General features: G+C 43.4%; 1 pseudogene; it reads right to left on the minus strand.

Moving 5' to 3' along the window:
- Positions 1–13,862: 13,862 nt before the first annotated feature.
- LOC137849025 (kinesin-like protein KIF27) overlaps positions 13,863–19,020 on the minus strand; it is a 28,684-nt pseudogene continuing 23,526 nt past the window's right edge.

Below are 19,020 nucleotides of genomic sequence, written 5' to 3' on the forward strand. Positions count from 1 at the left end.
ACCATCCAGAAGTGCCCCCAAAAGAAGGCTTTGGGTACAACTGAACTCCCCAGGGGAGCCTTTATGCAGCCCCACATGCAACTGGACCCTCCGTATTCGCTCTTTCACAGCAACACTAAATATAACCCTGGCCCGCATGGCAGACGACTGAAAAATCGGGCCCCAGAAAACGTGCTACAAGCCCCATTCGACCATCCAAAAGTGCCCCCAAAGGAAGGCTTTGGGTACAACTGAACTCCCCAGGGCAGCCTTTATGCAGGCCCATACGCAACTGGACCCCCCGTGTTCACTGTTTACAAGCAGCCCTAAATATAACACTAGGAAGCCTAGCAGAAAACTGAAAACTCGGGCCACAGAAAAAGCGTTTCAAGCCCCATTCACCCATCCAGAAGTGCCCCCAGAGGAAGGCTTTGGGTACAAGTGAACTCCCCAGGGGAGCCTTAACGCAGCCCCACATGCAACTGGACCCTCCGTATTCTCTCTTTCACAGCAACCCTAAATATAGCCCTGGCCCGCCTGGCAGTTGACTGAAAACTCGGGCCCCAGAAAATGCTTTAAAAGCCTAATTCGCCCATCCAGAAGTGTCCCCAGAGGAAGGCTTTGGGTACAACTGAACTCCCCAGGGGAGCCTTTACGCAGCCCCACATGCAACTGGACCCTCCTTGTTCACTGTTTACGAGCAACACTAAATATTCCCCTAGCCAGTATGGCAGAAAATTGAAAACTTGGGCTCCAAAAAATGCGTTTCAAGCCCCTTTCGCCCATCCAGATGTGCCGCCAAAGGAAGGCTTTGGGTACAAGTGAACTCCCCAGGGGAGCCTTAACGCAGCCCCACATGCAACTGGACCCTCCGGGTTCACTCACTCAGGGCAACCCGAAACATATCCGTAGGCGACATCAGAGACGACTGAAAAATCGGGCCCTAGGAAACGCATTTCGAGCCCTTTTCGCCCATCCAAATGTGCCCGCAAAGAAGGCTTTGGGTACAAGTGAACTCCCCAGGGGAGCCTTTACACAGCCCCACATGCAACTGGACCCTCCGGGTTCGCTGTTTCCGAGCAAGCCTTAATATATCCCTAGCCGGCGTGGGAGAAGAATTAAAAACCTGTCCCCAGAAAATGCGTTGCGAGCCACTTTTGCCGATCCAAAAGTGCCTGCAAAGGAAGACTTTGGGTACAAGTGAACTCCCCAGGGGAGCCTTTACGCAGCCCCACATGCAACTGGACCCTCCGGGTTCACTCTTTTACAGCAAGCCTAAATATAGCCCTTACCGGCATGGGAGAAGACTGAAAATCCAGGCCCCAGGAAACGCATTCCGAGCCCCTTTTACCCATCCAAAAGTGCTCCCAGAGGAACGCTTTGGGTACAAGTGATCTCCCCAGGGGAGCCTTTACGCAGCCCCACATGCAACGGGACCCTCCGGGTTCACTCTTTCATAGCAAGCCTAAATATATCCCTTACCTGCACGTAAGACTGAAAATCCGGGTCCGAGGAAACGCATTCCGAGCCCCTTTCGCCCATCCAATAGTGCCCCCAAAGGAAGGCTTTGGGTACAAGTGAACTCCCTAGGGGAGCCTTTACACAGCCCCACATGCAACTGGACCTTCCGGGTTCGCTCTTTCCGAGCAAACCTAAACGTAGCCCTAGCCGGTGTAGGAGAAGACTGAAAAACCGGTCCTGTATGTATGACATCTGCTGTAATAATAATAACAAAAAAGAAATACGTTTAATATGCAACAAATTCAATGTAGATGATCAAGCTGGGGATTGGTCTGTATGTAAATGATACAGAGTCTGTGGTGGGTATTTTAAAGAAAGTGTTAAAGAAGTCTCTGTTGTTGTGATATTATTGATGCTGTCTGAAGAATGTTCTTGACCAGGAAGTTTCTGAAGTTTTCCACAGGTGTCTGAATTCAAGGATTGCATTGCTTTGCCAGAGAAATGAACTTTAGAAGAAAAGAAAATCCGAGGGAAGTTAGAGCAGAAAGGCTTATACCATGTCAAAAAACTGGGTATCCTGGGATAAATGCTTAGCTCTACAGACAAAATGAGGTTTCCATGCAGGGAAATTGTTTGCCTGAATTTTCTGGAAGAGTTTCCCAATGACTAAGCAAATGAATGGGAAAGGCTCTTGAGAACGCCCTTTGTTCTTCCAGGTCCTATTTCAATACATACTCTGATACGTCCAGAGGGAAATCCGTTTCATCCTCATGTGGTTTACTTTGCTGTGAGTCTGATCAACAGAGACACAGGGCAGCCATGCACAGTAGTCCTCTCCGGTAAGAAAGTGTTCTCCTTCCAACAGGGATGTCAGGGTGAGCTCTGTAGTGAGACAGGGAACAAGATGAAGGCTGGTGATTCCTAGGTCTGAGCGAGCACCATTGTAGGTTACCGACCCGAAGATAAGGGAGTACAAGACTCTATGCAGAGATCACAGAAACAGCAAGAACTGGCTGACTGCGGAAGTCTGTCAAAGACACGAAAGGCTGAGAGGTGGAGAAAGAAAGCTCTTATTAAAATTCAGTCTGTTCCTTGGTAAGTTATGAAGGAAATTAAAAATATATAATAAGTAGGTCAGAATCCTTTTTTCTTTTATTTTATTTTATTTTATTTTATTTTATTTTATTTTATTTTATTTTATTTTATTTTATTTTATTTTATTTTATTTATTTTAATTTCTATACACAGCTCTGTTTTTTATGTATTTTTACCCTATAGTCAGCTTTCAATTTATCTTATTTTTGGACTGAAAATGTGTAACTATCACAAATTATAAAAAAGAAGTTGAAAAGTAAACTGCAGTTCCTGGCACCAAGATGAGTTACAAGTGCTTAAAAATGTTGAGTAAGAGCTAACCCAACAGACTGGTTTTTGCTACAGCCTTTCTCTGATTAGCCCACCTCTCTGGTAATTTCTCACTCATCTTCAGCCGTGTCTTAACCTTACTTCTTCTGTCCATAAGCAAACCTGATTGTTGAAGTGAATCTTGTCTTTATGTCCTTGGTCTTGCTTTCAAGCCATAGCCACTGGAAAAGAGTGGAGTCTGGGAAGAAGACCCGAAGAGAAACTTTCATAGGAAGAAAATGAACTGGTTTTACTGTCCATCAGTGTCACCATTTTACTGTGCTGGAGAGAGTGAAGCAATGCAACAACAAATCTGTAAAAATATGATCTTGTCCTTGTTCTTTCCCCTTTGAAAGAAAGTTTGTCTTGCAGTCTCCTGTTGGATGTCCTCTTTCATCCCAGGGTGTTAGTTGTCATGCCAGAATTTGCATTCCCATTTCCATCCAGTAGAACAGCCGGACTTGTCGAAGAATGCAGCCAAAGCTGGTTGCAATACCACCACCTCCAATCCCAGCAGTTTCTGTACTTCCTCGCAGGTGTTTGTCTTCCATGGGGGTGACAGCTGAATTGTGTGCAGAAGGATTGACTGAGGCTGGCACACATACAAAGGCAAGTCTCCTCTTGGCTTCCTGTCTTCCTCTGGCCAGATGTTGCCACTGTGGAGCAGAGGCTGCTGGAAACAAATTCTTGTTCAAGCAGTCATTTGCTCAGTTCGGACAACAGGCTTCCAGCACTAAGTCTTGAGCAATCTTCACTGGGAAAGCTATGTGTTTCTGCAGCAAGGCTCTTTTTTCTTTCAGGGGCTTCTGCTCTGAGACGATTTGGAGTAGAGAGAAGCATTTTCTGAAAGACTCTTCTGGGCAGAGGATCTTCATTGTTAGTCTTGTAGTAGCACATGCTCTGAGATTTCCATCAAATTAGGTTTTGGACATAGATGTAGATAAGATTGTCATTGGGTTTCTAGGTCTGTATTTCTTGATGTCAACTAGGTACGGAACAAATCAAAGAGGCACACTGTATTCTTGTGCCTCTTTCCTCCTAATGAATTAATCCTTCCCTTTTTCTACAAGAATGGGTGAAATAAATGTCATGCTTGTGTAAGGTGATCTACAGCTTATCTTCTGGCACAACCGCAATGTTGTCATCTGAAATCCAAGGTTACTCTGCACTGTAACCTAGTCATCAGCTGTCACCCAACTTGCGAGCATTTCTAACCAGTCCTACCTTACCAGTCAGGCGTTTTTGTTAAATGCTCCAGGGAATTCTATACATATTGTACAATTGTGACTTTTGCTTCAATATGCACATTACAGACCCTTCACTTCAGAATGAGAACTACCAAGAATTCACGAGCTCCTTCCTCTAAGCCCAGAATGCACGTTGATGTGTTTGCGTTCTGCTCTGCAAAATGGCATGGCAACTTTACAACAGCTACAGACTTCTGCGTAGTAGCTTTTTACTTATTGTCAATCCCAGCTAAGATGCTTGCTTTTCCCATGAGTCTTGTTTTCCCCATTATTTTTCCACTTCAAGAAAGACATTTGGTTATCTCTTTTCCTTTATCCGTACGTGACACTGCTACCTGTGTTTTTCTCAGATCTATTTCATGGCTGATCTTTGTCTCCACTTCCTCTGTTATAAATCCCTACATCTGTTAGATTTGGACTCCTGTTTTCAAACACCTTGGTAACTTTTTGCTTTTTGAGATGCTTCTACTTTCTTAAAGAAGAAAGACCTGGATGTACAAGTCAAGTATCTCCAAAGAAAGGAAGCATGCAGAATTCATGAGAAAAGCCACAAAGCAAATTGCCAGCTGATTCACAGCATACCTGATCATTTTGTTTTCCAAGATATTAAAAACACCACGGCTGTGCTGGCCAAGAGGAAATGTGGCAATTCCCTTCGGGCTTGGAGTACTTACGACACTCAAGATACTAATGCTTATCTGGTATCTTTTCAATATTGAGTACCTTGTGTTCTTTTGCCCAAGGTGAAGACAGGCAGTTTTGGAACCAACAGACTACACCTGGGTAGCCAGATAGCATACCATATAGGCATCCTTCTTCACTTCTATGAAATTCTGAAGTGGTTCACCTGGGAAATACAACAGCAGCATAGTTGTTAGACAGCCAGTCATGTGAAAGGCTTTGTTCAATTGACTGCTGCTTGTAAGCAATAATTACATCATGACAGAAAGTGACAGAGTGACATAATTTTTTAGTGCATAACTCCGGTCTGTATGTGAATAGCTGGATTAGTATGAATGGGAAAGAACCACATAAGTAAATCTACACAGGAAATAAAGATAGATAGAATCATTTTTGTCTGTTCTTCTAAAAGCTGTCTATTAATTATGAAGCCACAGCACTGCTTCAAATGCTGGAATTGACACTGTTCCTGTAAATTGACACTGTTCCTTTCATTTCATTAGACCAACTATACAGAGTTGTATAGAGAAGACTATTCTTGTGAAGAAGAGTTGTATAGCATAGCCTAAGTACCCTAAATCTAAGCAGGTAAAATCATACCTAGTAAAGAACATGTCTTTCTTTCATGAGGTAACTGTAAGAGCATTACCAAAATTCCGTCCTGACTTGGGGAACAAAAAAACAAAACTGTGCAAAAGAAATCATGAGCCACTGGGATGAGTGCTCTGGCAAGCAGACCCAGATTCTTCAGATTCTTTGCAGCAAATCTACCCAGGCTATCATTTGAACTTCCTATCTACTTCAGTGCAACCAACTTTTGATTTATCCTCGGAGTATTTCTCAAGTTTTTCAGTCCTTCCCCAGACCTCTCCCCTTCACACGGTCCATGAAGCCCACCTTCAGCCAGAGAGGAGGCATGGCCACCCTGAAGAAAGAAAATGAATGGGGACAGTCCCTGCCACCTCATCCTAGTACTACGTACTGGGACCAGGTTGCCATAGGCATCTGTCCCTGGAGTGGAGCAGGGTGGAGCATTAATCAGAAAGGAATTTGTCTCTATTGCCGAGAGCAAGCCACATTCCTCATGGATATCACAAGTCTTCTTTTCATTCCCTGTGGAGCTCTTGAAGCCCTCTGCTCAGGGAACCTCACTGCTGGAGACCCCTGTATGTTCTACAGGGACTCCTGGTACCTCAAGTGACCTGAGGCGTGGATTTCACAGCTCAACTGGAAGCTTGAGCGATGCATAAGCCTTAGGTATTTCAACCTGTTCCTTCCTTAGATCTCTCCTTACCTACGTATGGACAAGATTGTCAGGTGTTGTTTTTGAACCTTCCAGTACCCACTAATCACTGAATTGAAAAAGCCAATCTGCAAGCAAGGACTGGATTTCCAACAAAAAACGGAAAGAAGCACTGGAAAAGCTGTTGTGAACAATAGCCCCCTCTTGTGTGTTAAAGGAGCAGCAGGTCTGTGTCTGCATAGGCCTGAGCTTTGGAGCTTTACGCAAACTTGGTAAACTTGTGAGGAAAGCAACCAGTGCAAGTGGCTTCCCCAAGGGGTGACTGGACAGAAGCGAACGCCTGACAGTGGCTGCCCAAGCTGACGGCTTAGCTCTGGTCTGGATATATCATAAGCTTTGTTGTGCAGGGTAGAAGTGAATTTCCGTCATGAAAAACAGCCCGGTGCTGTATGATATCATGTTTATTTCATAAAGAAGCAAGGAGGGAGGAAAACTTGACTGTTTTCTAAGACTTGCACATCCTCAGCACATTGAGCACGTAGGTCCTAGCACTACACTAGTAAGGGAAGACCTCAATCAGGAGCAGATTATTATTGATTAATTTAAACTGGGGGAGCGGGAATCACACCAGACAAAGACGTCCTTTTCACCAACATAGTTTATTTTGCCTGTCACGGCTCTACACGAAGACAGTAAAAAGGTAACAAATAAGGCAATATTCCCTCCTTCCCCTTCCCTCTCCTCCCCTCCACTTCCTTCCCCGACTCTCTCCTCCCCTATACTCCCGTACATTCCCCCCACACACACTCCCCTACACTCTCCTCACCTACACTCCCCTACACACACCTCCCCTACACACTGCTCCCCTACACTCCTCTACACTCTGCTCCCCTACCCTCTTCTTCACCCAGTTCCCCTACACTCCCCTACATTCTGCTCCCCTACCCTCTTCTTCACTCAGTTCCCCTACACTCCCCTACACACACCTCCCCTACCTTCCCCTTCTCTCAGTTCCCCTACATTCCCCTTCCCTACACTCCACTCCACTCTCCTCTCCTACACTCCCCTATACTCTCCTCCCCTACGCTCCCCTACACTCTCCTCACCAAACAATCCCCTCCCCTACACTACCCTACACTACCATACACTACCCTACACTCCACTACACTCTGCTCCCCTGCCCTCCCCTGCCCTCCCCTGCCCTTCCCTCCCCTCCCATTCTCGTTTTTACCCTTCCCTCCCCTCCCTCCCATTCTCTTCATTCCCTCCCCTTCCCTCCCGTCTTCTCCTTTCTTCTTCTCCTCTCTTCTCCTTTCTTTCACAAATTGCAATGGAGAACAGGGAGAAGCATCACTTCCAGTCACTTCCGTCGTTCTCGTAGCTTGTGTCACTGCCTGATTCGTGGCAATCCATCAGCAGTATCCAGAAGCGTTCCAGCTGCTGTGCTACTAGGTGAGCAGCAGTCTCCAAGGGGCAATCACGGACTTCTTGCTGTGGCTCGGACACGGCACTTTCAAGTCCACCCTGGCTTGGCCATGTCCTCTTGCTACGTCCCCACCTACATTACAGTTCTGCTTAGAAGCCGAAGCACGGTGCTGAAGTAGTTCCACTCCTTCCATTTGCAATGATTGAGTTTGTCTAGCCAAGTGGTTTCTGTCCATAGAACACAAGAAAGAGGTTTTGCTTAGAAACAACGCAAGGAGGACTTCTTTTCCACATGGGCAAGGAATAGTCACGCTTTTCTAATGGAGACTCCAGTGGAAGAGAGAATGACAGATCATTCCGAGAGCTTTGAAATATCCCTTGGGGATGCTTAGTGCAGAGGACCAGAGGAAAGCTGTCCAAAGGACACCAGAGAATCACTCTGAATTACTTCCTCACAGACACATGTCCTTACTATGTCTGATATGGCTTCATGTCTGATATGGCTTCAGCTGGTTTCAGGGTTCTTGTTCACCTAAAACCTAAATTCGGAGTTGTAAATGAAGATGGAAAGATTGACAAATGTATAAATCACTGATGGGGAAAAAAAAAAAGAAAAAAAAGTGCTTTGAGAACTTTGGCCATTAGCCCTGGAAAGCATCAAAGTACTGTCCTCTGAAGCAAATGCCTTCTTCTCTTGATACCTAAAGAGGTAAATCAATCCAATGTTGTAACATTAGAAAAGCAAACACTAAACACAAGCAAAGGAGAAGAACACAAGTAAGCAATTGCAATGCCTATGGGGCCATTGCAGGGTTAGGCAAAGAACTATTGTACCATGAAATCTTGGGATAGAAGAAATATTATGTGCATTTTTTACTGTTTCATTTGTTGAGCTAATTTAGAAGTGGATATAAAATTGTTTTCTTTTTTTTTTTTTTTCCTCTTGAGTTCACTCCTTTTTATAGGATTTCATAATAGAATAGATATATACTAAAAAAAAAAAAAAAAGATTCCAAGCAGGTAATCATATTCACAATTATTTTTTCAATCCAGAAACAATAGCAAGGATGAGCTGAAAAGTATTTCTATGCCATTAGAGTGTCAAGGTGTGTCCCATACGTTAGTAACAGTCAGAGGATTCATTTTGGAGAACAAAAGATATCTTGAAAGAAGTAAAGACAGAAGTAAATATGTATGCATGTACATCTCTCTCTCTCTACAGAAACCAAAGAAACTCGTATGCAGGTTAGCTTCTTGCGCTCTCTTCTCAAAGTTCTAGTGAATACAGCATCAGTGTGTGTTCCAAACATTACCCTCAGTCCAGCACGGATACACACGAGAGGTCAGTCTGCAGGTTGCGCAGGCCAAGAAACTGCTCTGGCTTGATGGGAAGAGCCAAGGCAGAAGTTGCTGTCAGAGAAAAGATGCTGTCAAAGCGTGTCACGTCCATGCTAGAGCCTCTCTCCCACCATCTAGCTCTACTGCATCTAGATGCATCTATACTAGAGTGTCGCTACTTAGCCAGCCTGGGGGATCTTAGGAGCCTTCTGAAGACCCAGAGGAGGGGCTCTTTGTCCTTTCTGTTTTAACAGCCAGTGAAAACTCTTACCGTTTGACACAGAGTGGCTGAAAAACACAAAGTGGACTTGCAATCTTCACAGCTTCGAAGCAAGTGGAGATTGTGGAGGTTGTGGAGTAACCAAGGAAACTGTTGATCTAGAAGCAGCCTACAGATTGTGTTTAGCCAGGGCCTTGTATTGCCCTTCTGGCTGATCTGCCAGCAATTCAAGAAAGTCTCCCTGGCAAGCCAGCCCTGGAGTCACCCAAAACTTGGTGAAACCCATGAGATTAGAAAGGAGACAGTTGCACTCCATAAACTGCAGGTTTCTGTGCTTTTTGATTGCTTGCTTGCTTGCTTGTTTTCCAGGCTGAATTGGATTAGCTGGACAAGTTGGCAGCTGCCTACAGACAAATACCTTATCAGGAGTACCCAAGGGTACTGAGAGAACTGGCAGAGGAGCTGGCCAAGCCCCTATCCATCATTTATCAGCAGTCCTGGCTATCGGGGGAGGTCCCAGCTGACTGGCGGCTAGCAAACGTGACGCCCATCTACAAGAAGGGCCGGAGGGCAGACCCAGGGAACTACAGGCCGGTCAGTTTGACCTCAGTACCAGGGAAGCTCATGGAGCAGATCCTCTTGGGAGTCATCATGCGGCACTTGAAGGGCAAGCAGGCGATCAGGCCCAGTCAGCATGGGTTTATGGAAGGCAGGTCCTGCTTGACGAACCTGATCTCCTTCTACGACAAAGTGACGCGCTGGGTGGACGAGGGAAAGGCTGTGGCTGTGGTCTACCTTGACTTCAGCAAGGCTTTTGACACCGTCTCCCACAGCATTCTCCTCAAGAAACTGGCTGCTCTTGGCTTGGACTGGCGCACGCTTCGTTGGGTTAGAAACTGGCTGGATAGCCGGGCCCAAAGAGTTGTGGTAAATGGAGCCAAGTCCAGTTGGAGGCCAGTCACTAGTGGCGTCCCCCAGGGCTCGGTGCTGGGGCCGGTCCTCTTTAACATCTTCATCAATGATCTGGATGACGGCATTGAGTGCACCCTCAGTAAGTTTCCAGATGACACCAAGCTAGGTGCGTGTGTCCATCTGCTCGAGGGTAGGAAGGTTCTGCAGGAGGATCTGGATAGGCTGCACCGATGGGCTGAGGTCAACTGCATGAAGTTCAACAAGGCCAAGTGCCGGGTCCTGCACCTGGGGCGCAATAACCCCAAGCAGAACTACAGGCTGGGAGAGGAATGGTTGGAGAGCTGCCAGGCAGAGAAGGACCTGGGAGTGATGGTGGACAGTCGGCTGAATATGAGCCAGCAGTGTGCTCAGGTGGCCAAGAAGGCCAACGGCATCCTGGCTTGTATCAGAAACACTGTGACCAGCAGGGCTAGGGAGGTGATCGTCCCCCTGTACTCGGCTCTGGTGAGGCCGCACCTCGAGTACTGTGTTCAGTTTTGGGCCCCTCGCTACAAGAAGGACATCGAGGTGCTTGAGCGGGTCCAAAGAAGGGCGACAAAGCTGGTGAGGGGCCTGGAGAGCAAGTCCTATGAGGAGCGGCTGAAGGAGCTGGGCTTGTTCAGCCTAGAGAAGAGGAGGCTCAGGGGTGACCTTATTGCTCTGTATAAGTACATTAAAGGAGGCTGCAGCGAGGTGGGGGTTGGCCTGTTCTCCCATGTGCCTGGTGACAGGACGAGGGGGAATGGGCTAAAGTTACGCCAGGGGAGTTTTAGGTTAGATGTTAGGAAGAATTTTTTTACTGAAAGGGTTGTTAGGCACTGGAACGGGCTACCCAGGGAGGTGGTGGAGTCACCATCCCTGGAAGTCTTCAAAAGACATTTAGATGTAGAACTTAGGGATATGGTTTAGTGGGTACTGTTAGTGTTAGGTTAGAGGTTGGACTCGATGATCTTGAGGTCTCTTCCAACCTAGAGATTCTGTGATTCTGTGAGTCTAAACTACGGGACTGCTCTAACTGAGAACAATGAATTGGACTTGACGTCCTTAGGAAGTCTTTCCAGCTACGCTTTCTACCACTACAGAAATACACCTGATCCTTTCACAAAGCTTACGGGTGCTGACTGCAAATAGTCCTCATCATTCTCCATTGCCTTCCTCATCTCCATTCTCTTTTGGCCTGTGAAGCTTTTCCGAGCAGAGATGAAGATTAGCTCTAATACGCAGTCTGGGATTCTGCAAAGGAAAAGAAGAATCCTCCTGAAAACTCTTTGCAACCTCACCCGCCATCCCCAAAGCAAAGAAGAGCAAAAGAACACCGCTTGATCACAGAAAGCATCAACTCGAGCATAGGTCTCCTGCAAGTATAGCGGGGTTCAACAGCTGCCAAACAAGCTTAAGGGGCACACCCAGAATCAAGTCCATCAAACCGTGTCTTCAAACAGGCGCTTGAAAGAGTTAGGTTTTCTTAGGCGTGAGGAATGAAAAAGAAAGCAAGAACTGACAACTTACCAGCACACAGTTTCCCTCGAGCTTGCTTGGCTTCATTCCGCACCTGAGGCTGGGCTCCCAAGCAGGATTGAGCAGCATTGTGCAGAAATGCCAAAGCCTCCCCAGCTGTGCTGGATCTTCAGCCCCAAGGGCTTTGGCTCTGTTGCCTCCTCAGCAACATGGACAATTGCCCAGGCAAGCCGGTGTCCAGCAGCTCGACTCAGGAAGCGCAGCCCCCCCTTGCCACCGCTTGCCGCTCACACCAGGAGCCCCCGCGGTGGTGGCAGCCATTGCGCGGCGCTTGGTGCAGTGCGGTGCGGGCAGAGGGCTGCGGGCTCCTTCTCCTCGGGGGCGGCTCTGCCATGGGGCGTCCGCCGCGGGGCTGCTGAGGCGGCGGGGGGCTCCATGGGGGAGCGGAGGGCGACGTGCGCTGGGGCTGGGACGGGCCTGGGGCTGGGGCACCGCGCCGCCGCCGCCATGCCAAGCGGCACTCCTGGCATCTGTGCTGCAGAGCCAGCCAGTGTGATGCCTTGGCATTTGTGACTTCACAGAATCACAGAATGTCTACGTTGGAAGAGACCTCAAGACCATCGAGTGCCAAACAAAGGCAACTCTGCATTTCCTTCTTAAACACCCGGTTTCTTCAGAAAAACAAAACAAAACAAAACAAAACAAAAACAAAACAAAAAACACAGAACTTCATCCCTCACACGGGATTCCCGAAGTGAGCCTGCAGGGGCTGCCAAAAGGCAGCAGCTCCTCAAGCACTGCTCCCACATGGCTCCCTACCACGGGCTCCATCCATCCCCCAGGAGCAAACTTGGTCAAACTAAGCCCCTTTGGAGATATTGTATGGCAGGCCTTACCAAATGCCGGACAAAGGAGAAGATCTAACCCATTTAGGAAACCAATATTTGCAACAACATCTTACAGTTTGGTGCAAGCAACTAGAACAAATCAATGTTTTAGGCACTAGACCTTTTATTTGCCTCCCAAGGGGAAGGATGCACTTTAATCAATATTAGTTGCTGTATGTGTGTAAATGAGGCAGGAGGAATTGAGACTGAGCACGAAAACATTCGGGGAAAGACTACGGTAATAAGGTGATTAGTCTAAGGTGATTACGTAAGGTAATTCAAGATGACACCTCCTGGGGTTTTCGAGAATTATGCAACAAAATAACCTTTTGGTTACCCAACTTTTCTTGGCTTAAGCAATCATTTAGAGGAATCCTGATCTTCTTTTTAAGAGTAGTAGTCTTGACTTGTGTAGTGGTACAATGTGCATTTTGGTGCTGTATGAAGGACTAGATTATGATACCTGGAAGTGTAACTGAAACAAGCACCAAGTCAAAACTGGTAAGAATTTAATGAAAACTTTTAATCAAGAAGGATTGTAATAAGCCAAAGAATTTGCTTAGGCTCAAGAAAAGGGGGGACTTGAGACAGGGAACAAAATAAAGACTGGTGATTCCTAGGTCTGAGCTAGCACCATTGTATGTTAAGGACCCGAAAGACGAGGAAGTAAAAGACTGTGTCTTTTACTTTCCGCTGGCTCTTTGCTTGTAATACAAGCTTCACCATTCTAACTTGCAATTTAGGCAATCTTAAAACAACTGAACCATGACAGTAAAATATGAAATTCTTCGTATTTTCAAAAGTAGTCTGCAATTTCATTAGCAGAACACACAAAACATAGTCTTTGAATGTGACTTTAATGTACACAGGGATTTTTGTTATTTTTAAAGCTCATCACTTTTTTATTACATTGTATTATGCCCCAAAATATATTCAGAGGAAAGATAACTAAAGGTAATTATACAAAAATACTGAGCGCTTCTTACAAACGTTACAAACATATGGATTTGAAAAAGTTAGAAATTCACAGGGACATTCACCCTTCTACATTTCGCTACAGTTTGGCTGCGATGGATGTTTCCTCACAGCAAAACATGTCCTGGACTACATGCTTCTTTGTGTTATTAGACACAGAATAATCTTCCCCATGCTCATTTACAGTCCAACCTGTGCAATATTCATGTTCACACCACCACAGCATGCTTTTGAGTAATGAACCTCTAGGCTTATTATCCTGCCTGGAGAGCTAAACCTCAATTCACTCTGGTAGCAACAGATGCATATGTGACCAGCATCTACATGTTACAAAGACATGGCACTACCTCAAGTGTGACGAAATAGAACCATCAGTTAAGAGGAAGAATGAGTCACACTGAGCCTTAAGACGAAACACGGGGCCAAGAAGGCTGCACTGTGCATGTGAAGTGGTGGTGGTGGCAGTGTGAGGTGTAAGACAACCAAGATAATGACAATGATTAAACCATTTTTGCTTCTACACTAGAACTACTTCATTTTAAGTTTGAGTTGTGGTTAGTAGGACCTGGAACAATCAAAAAAACTTTTCATAGTTGTTTGTTGGTCCTTTTTTTTTTTTTTTTTTTTTTTTGGTCAAAGCATAGATCACATTGGGAAGCTTATCTTCTTACTACAAATATCTAGGTCTTTTAACCTTAATAAAGAATGATTTTAGTTAACTGGAAGTATGGACCTCCTCATTGACAATCTTCCAAGAAATAATTTCTATGAAATCAAGTGCTGGCAGCAAAATCAAGTTGATTGTTTAAAATACTGGCATCTAAAAGCATAGCATATTACACATTTGTTAATTATAATGCCATTCAGAGTCTTTCAGATCATAAAATACCGTTTTCTCAACCACAACAGTGTGAGACTGTAGCTTCTGAAATTATGCTCGAATCCACAGAAAACCAAACACGAATTTAGAACAGTGTTATACCACTGCCTCTATTACAAACTGATGTTGTCTCTCCTTTGCAAGTGTGGGGAGATGTAGTACCTTCCTGGATAAGAGTTAGTTCAGTAAAAATATGAGTTTTATGTCTATCTGATATACTTCTGTCTGTTTGCTACCCCTCAAATGATCTACTGACAAACACAAAAGCATTTTAAGATCATGTACTTACATTTAGTAGGTGCCATTAGTTGATGGGGTGACTCTCCAAAAAAGCCCTTCAATTTCTTCTTCAGCTCTCTGCTGGTTTTCTCTAGAATAAAATAAGTCTTTTTCCAGTTGCTGGACTTTTACTTCATACTCTTTCAAGGTTTCTGCAATACCTTCACCATCTTGTTCTAGGGCAAGTAAAACTAGTATGAGAATCAAATCTTCACTTCACTTCTCTGTGCCAAAATCAAGATGCCCAGCTAGAGAATGTCCTGTATTTTGCTGACACTCTGCTTTCAGGGTGTACATTTAAACTAGTATGACAGAGGATCAAAAAGCCCATGCCAACCCCAATTCTCCATTTTAATAGGAGCATTTAGAGGATAAATATCAATGGGATTGCTATCTTTCACCTTTCCAATGTCAACAAATTGAATATAAAAATGTGACAATTCTGACCGTTTTTTAAAAATGGTCAGCTTTTTTCTTTTATACAAGCACCTTGTGTCTGTTCATCAGCATCCTACACGACATCAGAATTAGTAACAGCCAAAATGTTATCTTTCTACCTCATATCTTCTTTTTTCTTTCATATGAAACACAGTATTTCTCAACAGTGACTAAAGATAATATCTGCTGTACAATTCCCCTTGGAAAACAAACAAGCACCCTTGAAATGATGCAGTATCAACTGTAGTTTTTTCTCATGTTCTCTGTGTTGTAGCGTCAGCTGCCTGTCACACTGCAACTTGATGTGCTCAAGTGCAGATTCCAATTCACGTATTATATTTTCCTGGTCTATGACCTTCATCTCCTGTTCTTCAGTCTGCAGTTGTAATTTACGTTCAGACTCTCGCAGGCCAACAATCTAAGACAATCTAATACACTTCTATCAAACCATTTCAACAAATGCTTTTACAGTTCTGCTTAATAGATGAATGGATGCAAAAGCAATTGTCTGTATAAGCTGTAAGCTTATACTGGAAACAGATTTGCCTGCTGACACAAGTTCACACTTCAGAATTGAGCTCTGTAGATTTTGATCACATGGACTAGTGGATTTTTTAATGCCCTGTGCAGAACTTAAACTGATACAAGAGTTTTTTTCCTGTTTCTGGAAAACTGCCAATTTGTGTACCACAGACAACTTGTTCACAAAATCACCCAAGGTTCACCCATGGGCAAAGAGAGACACCAAGTCCTAATGCATTTCTTTTTTATGTTTCCAGGTGTCATTACGATTCTTCAGTATATGGTGGTAAGCGCTTGTTTGCAGAAAGATTTTATAATGGATTTGGAAAAAATAAATACTATCCTGAGGTTAATAAAGACTGCAGGTGGGAAGAATTTCAATACGACACCACTGTTTAAATATGTTGCTACTTGAGAAGTTAGCAGCATAAAGCAGTGGAAAGGAGCAAGGAAATTTCCAGAGTTGCAACACCTTTTAAGCTAATGACACCAAAACAAGATACAAACAAGTAATAGAAAAGCATCCTTTTTTATGTTGATGTCAAGATGCAAAATATCCAAATTAACAACAGATGTGAGTAACCTAAGCAGGCTTTCAAGGAAAGTGGATTAAATTGACTTTACTTCTTGACACTATTTCATTTAACTATTTAGCGCAATAACAGGTAATAGGATAAAATATTGATCATTAGCCAAAGCAAACCTTGTTAAAGTATTTGAAGAGGATAGCTCTGAGCTCATCAGCAGACAAGGAAACTAGTTTTCCTATTGCATTATCCTCACTCTGTGAAAGGATCTGTGAAGAGGATCTAAGCAAGTACTGGCGACTCTGAATACTTTCATTCTTGTAATTAATAGCAGCCTCCAGGGCTTCAATTCCTTCTTCCAGCTGCAAAAGGACATGTTCTTCCTACACAGAAACACAGGAGTGAGATTGTAAAAAAAGTACAAAACAAACCTTTGTGTGCATAAGACATTAACTTCATTCTCAAAGGTGAATCTAAATTGAAGAGCAAGACTAACTAGTAGTAGTACAGAGAATGGAATGGGAAAAATAAGAGGAAGAGTACAAATCTAGAACATGCTTGGAGCAAGCAGGAAATGTCTTGATATCCCTTCCACAGACCAGAGTTCAAACAAATGGTTCATCACCACAAAAGCCTACATTCTATTCTTCCTCCATTTTCCCCTCCCCACAATTTGATGACTTCTATTACTTTTTCAGTTGAACTAGTTTTCTAATTAGCGATTAATGAACCAATCAGATCTGTAAGCAGTTTGGTGACCATTATCTGTGCAGGAAGGTGGCAGAAATTCATGCCCTGAAGTATTGCAGAAGATTCTGTGGAGTGAAGCAAATAGGATTCTTTCTGGCATGCTATCAGCTCAGTAATAGGCCCCGACTGCTGCTTCTCAAGACCTAAAACAAAACTGTGTATTTGACATCAATTTATTCAATCTTCAACTTAATTATACTGATCAATTCAAGTGTGTAACATCCACAATATGGCTTATTTTCATTGTAACTATATGGAGGCCTTCAGGTGAGGTTTGGTCTTTCACAAAAGCCTATGAAAAAAAAAATCAAGGGACATAACTATTAGAGTACTTCACCTTGTTCTATGTCCTGATAGGAAAATAGCTGCCTAAGATAAATTGATGGACATCCTGTTTCATTATTTCTAATTATAGAATTGTTAGGCCAGCGACATTTGTCCGGACTCTAGCTAAAGTAAGTAAGTTCCTCTGAAAGTATATGTTGTTCACTGTTATGGTAGTGCCATTATAGCAGTACTTTCATGTCGGCTGTTAACAAAAACACCCAACCTTAGTTCCTTGATTCTCTACTGTCTAATACTGGGAGACATTTTAGGTCATGATTGGAATACTTTATTATACAACATTGCCTAAAACTTTGATGTATCTCAGAGATAGTTACTTACTTCAGCTGACAACACTTTTCAGTTACCCTCTTCCAGTTTCTCATCCACACTATTTCTTCTTCTGAGTAGCTGATCCCTTTCCTTCTGAAGAACCTGAATTTTTTCCAGAATGTCTGTCTTATCTTCAGTAGTGCTGTCCTGAAGCTGCATACCTTTATCACACAATTCCTGGTCCAGCATACTTAAGCGAGTAGACAATTTCATACTATCTTTGTTTAAAGCCTTTAAAAAAAAAAGAAAAAGAGAGATAGAGAAAGAAATAAGAGGAAGAATGAAAGAAACCGTAAGTATAAAACTCCTTCCCCATAAACATGTACATGAGACTGTCGCATCCTGAAGTGGAAGACCTGTCTACTTCTTGTAAAGGGACGCCATTTAGGCTAAGTAGACAGCTACCATAAAATTTACTATTTAATCAAAAGATGAAAGAAAACAAAGAAAAGCAATGTGCAGTTTTCTACATATCTTACATGAGTTAGTCATTACGGTGATAATGACATTTCAATTTCTGTTTCTCAGTAGCCAAAGTAAATAATACAGAATGTTTCTCTGCCATGTTCTCTACTTTGCAGGCATTGAGCAATTTTTTAGATATCGCTATTTAATGTGCTGCAATAACAGAACTTTGGAAGTCAGATTTTGTTTTGTTGTTAGAATTTCGGGGATATCATGTAAATAAAGGTTATTACATTCTATTATTCATGTTTAAAATGTTCATTTGATCAAGCCACACAATAATGTAATGGCAGCGCTAGAGATACAAGTCGCATGGCTTAAACCTCTTCTGTTATCTGGCTGCCCTCCTCCCATAGTCTTTTCAGGCAGCTCTACAATTGTGTTAAATTTCTTTCTTTCTCTCTTTTTTTTTTTTTCTTAAATCACCTGGCTAGATCTCAGTTTCTTGATTTCTAGGAGGCTCTTCTCTTGCAATAATGCTTCTTTTTTAGCTACAATGGCTTCTCTTTTCTTTAAATCTTCTTCTAGTTCTGCTAACTGTTGGTGCTGTTGAAGAATTCTTTCCATTTCTTCATCCAGCCATTTCTTTTGCTCTTCTAACTTCTACAATTTAAACAGAGATCCAGAGAGCATTAACGAGGACTATTTGGGTCAGAATTTTATGACTACGTTTTTCCTCTTTTAGAGTAACTGATAAAACGTGAGAAATCAACATTTCAATTCTTAACATTAAGTGTTCAACAGAATCCTGATTCAGGATAATACAGAAATAGGACTGACTTAAGGAGAGGCTCAGCAATGTTATATTACTACATCTTATGCAAACAATTTTATCAGATGCTTTTAAGGAAATGTATTATTTTCCTAAAAACAGTTATAGAAATAGATGTCATATATAGAATGACAACAACTAAGTTTGAAAGGTACCACAAGAAATCAGCTAGCCCATCCTCATTGCATGATTCTTGCCCAAGACCAAGATTTGTGGAAAAACACATCGTGATGAGAAACTCTGATGCTGAAAGAAAGAAAAAATGGGAGTTCTGATCCTGCTAGCAGTCTATTATAAGTCTCTTCTGAAGCAATGGTTTATCAGTGGGCATATTGCTGGTATGGCTAAGAAGTTGCTTTTATTTCATTTTTTAAATTGATTTTCACCTCTAAAGACTTTGGTTAACTCATGAAACTCTCATGTTCCAATGTCTAGTTCTGAAATCATGCAGGTAGCACTGT

The sequence above is a fragment of the Anas acuta genome, unplaced genomic scaffold, assembly GCF_963932015.1.
Source record: "Anas acuta unplaced genomic scaffold, bAnaAcu1.1 SCAFFOLD_51, whole genome shotgun sequence".
Taxonomy (NCBI): Eukaryota; Metazoa; Chordata; class Aves; order Anseriformes; family Anatidae; genus Anas; species Anas acuta.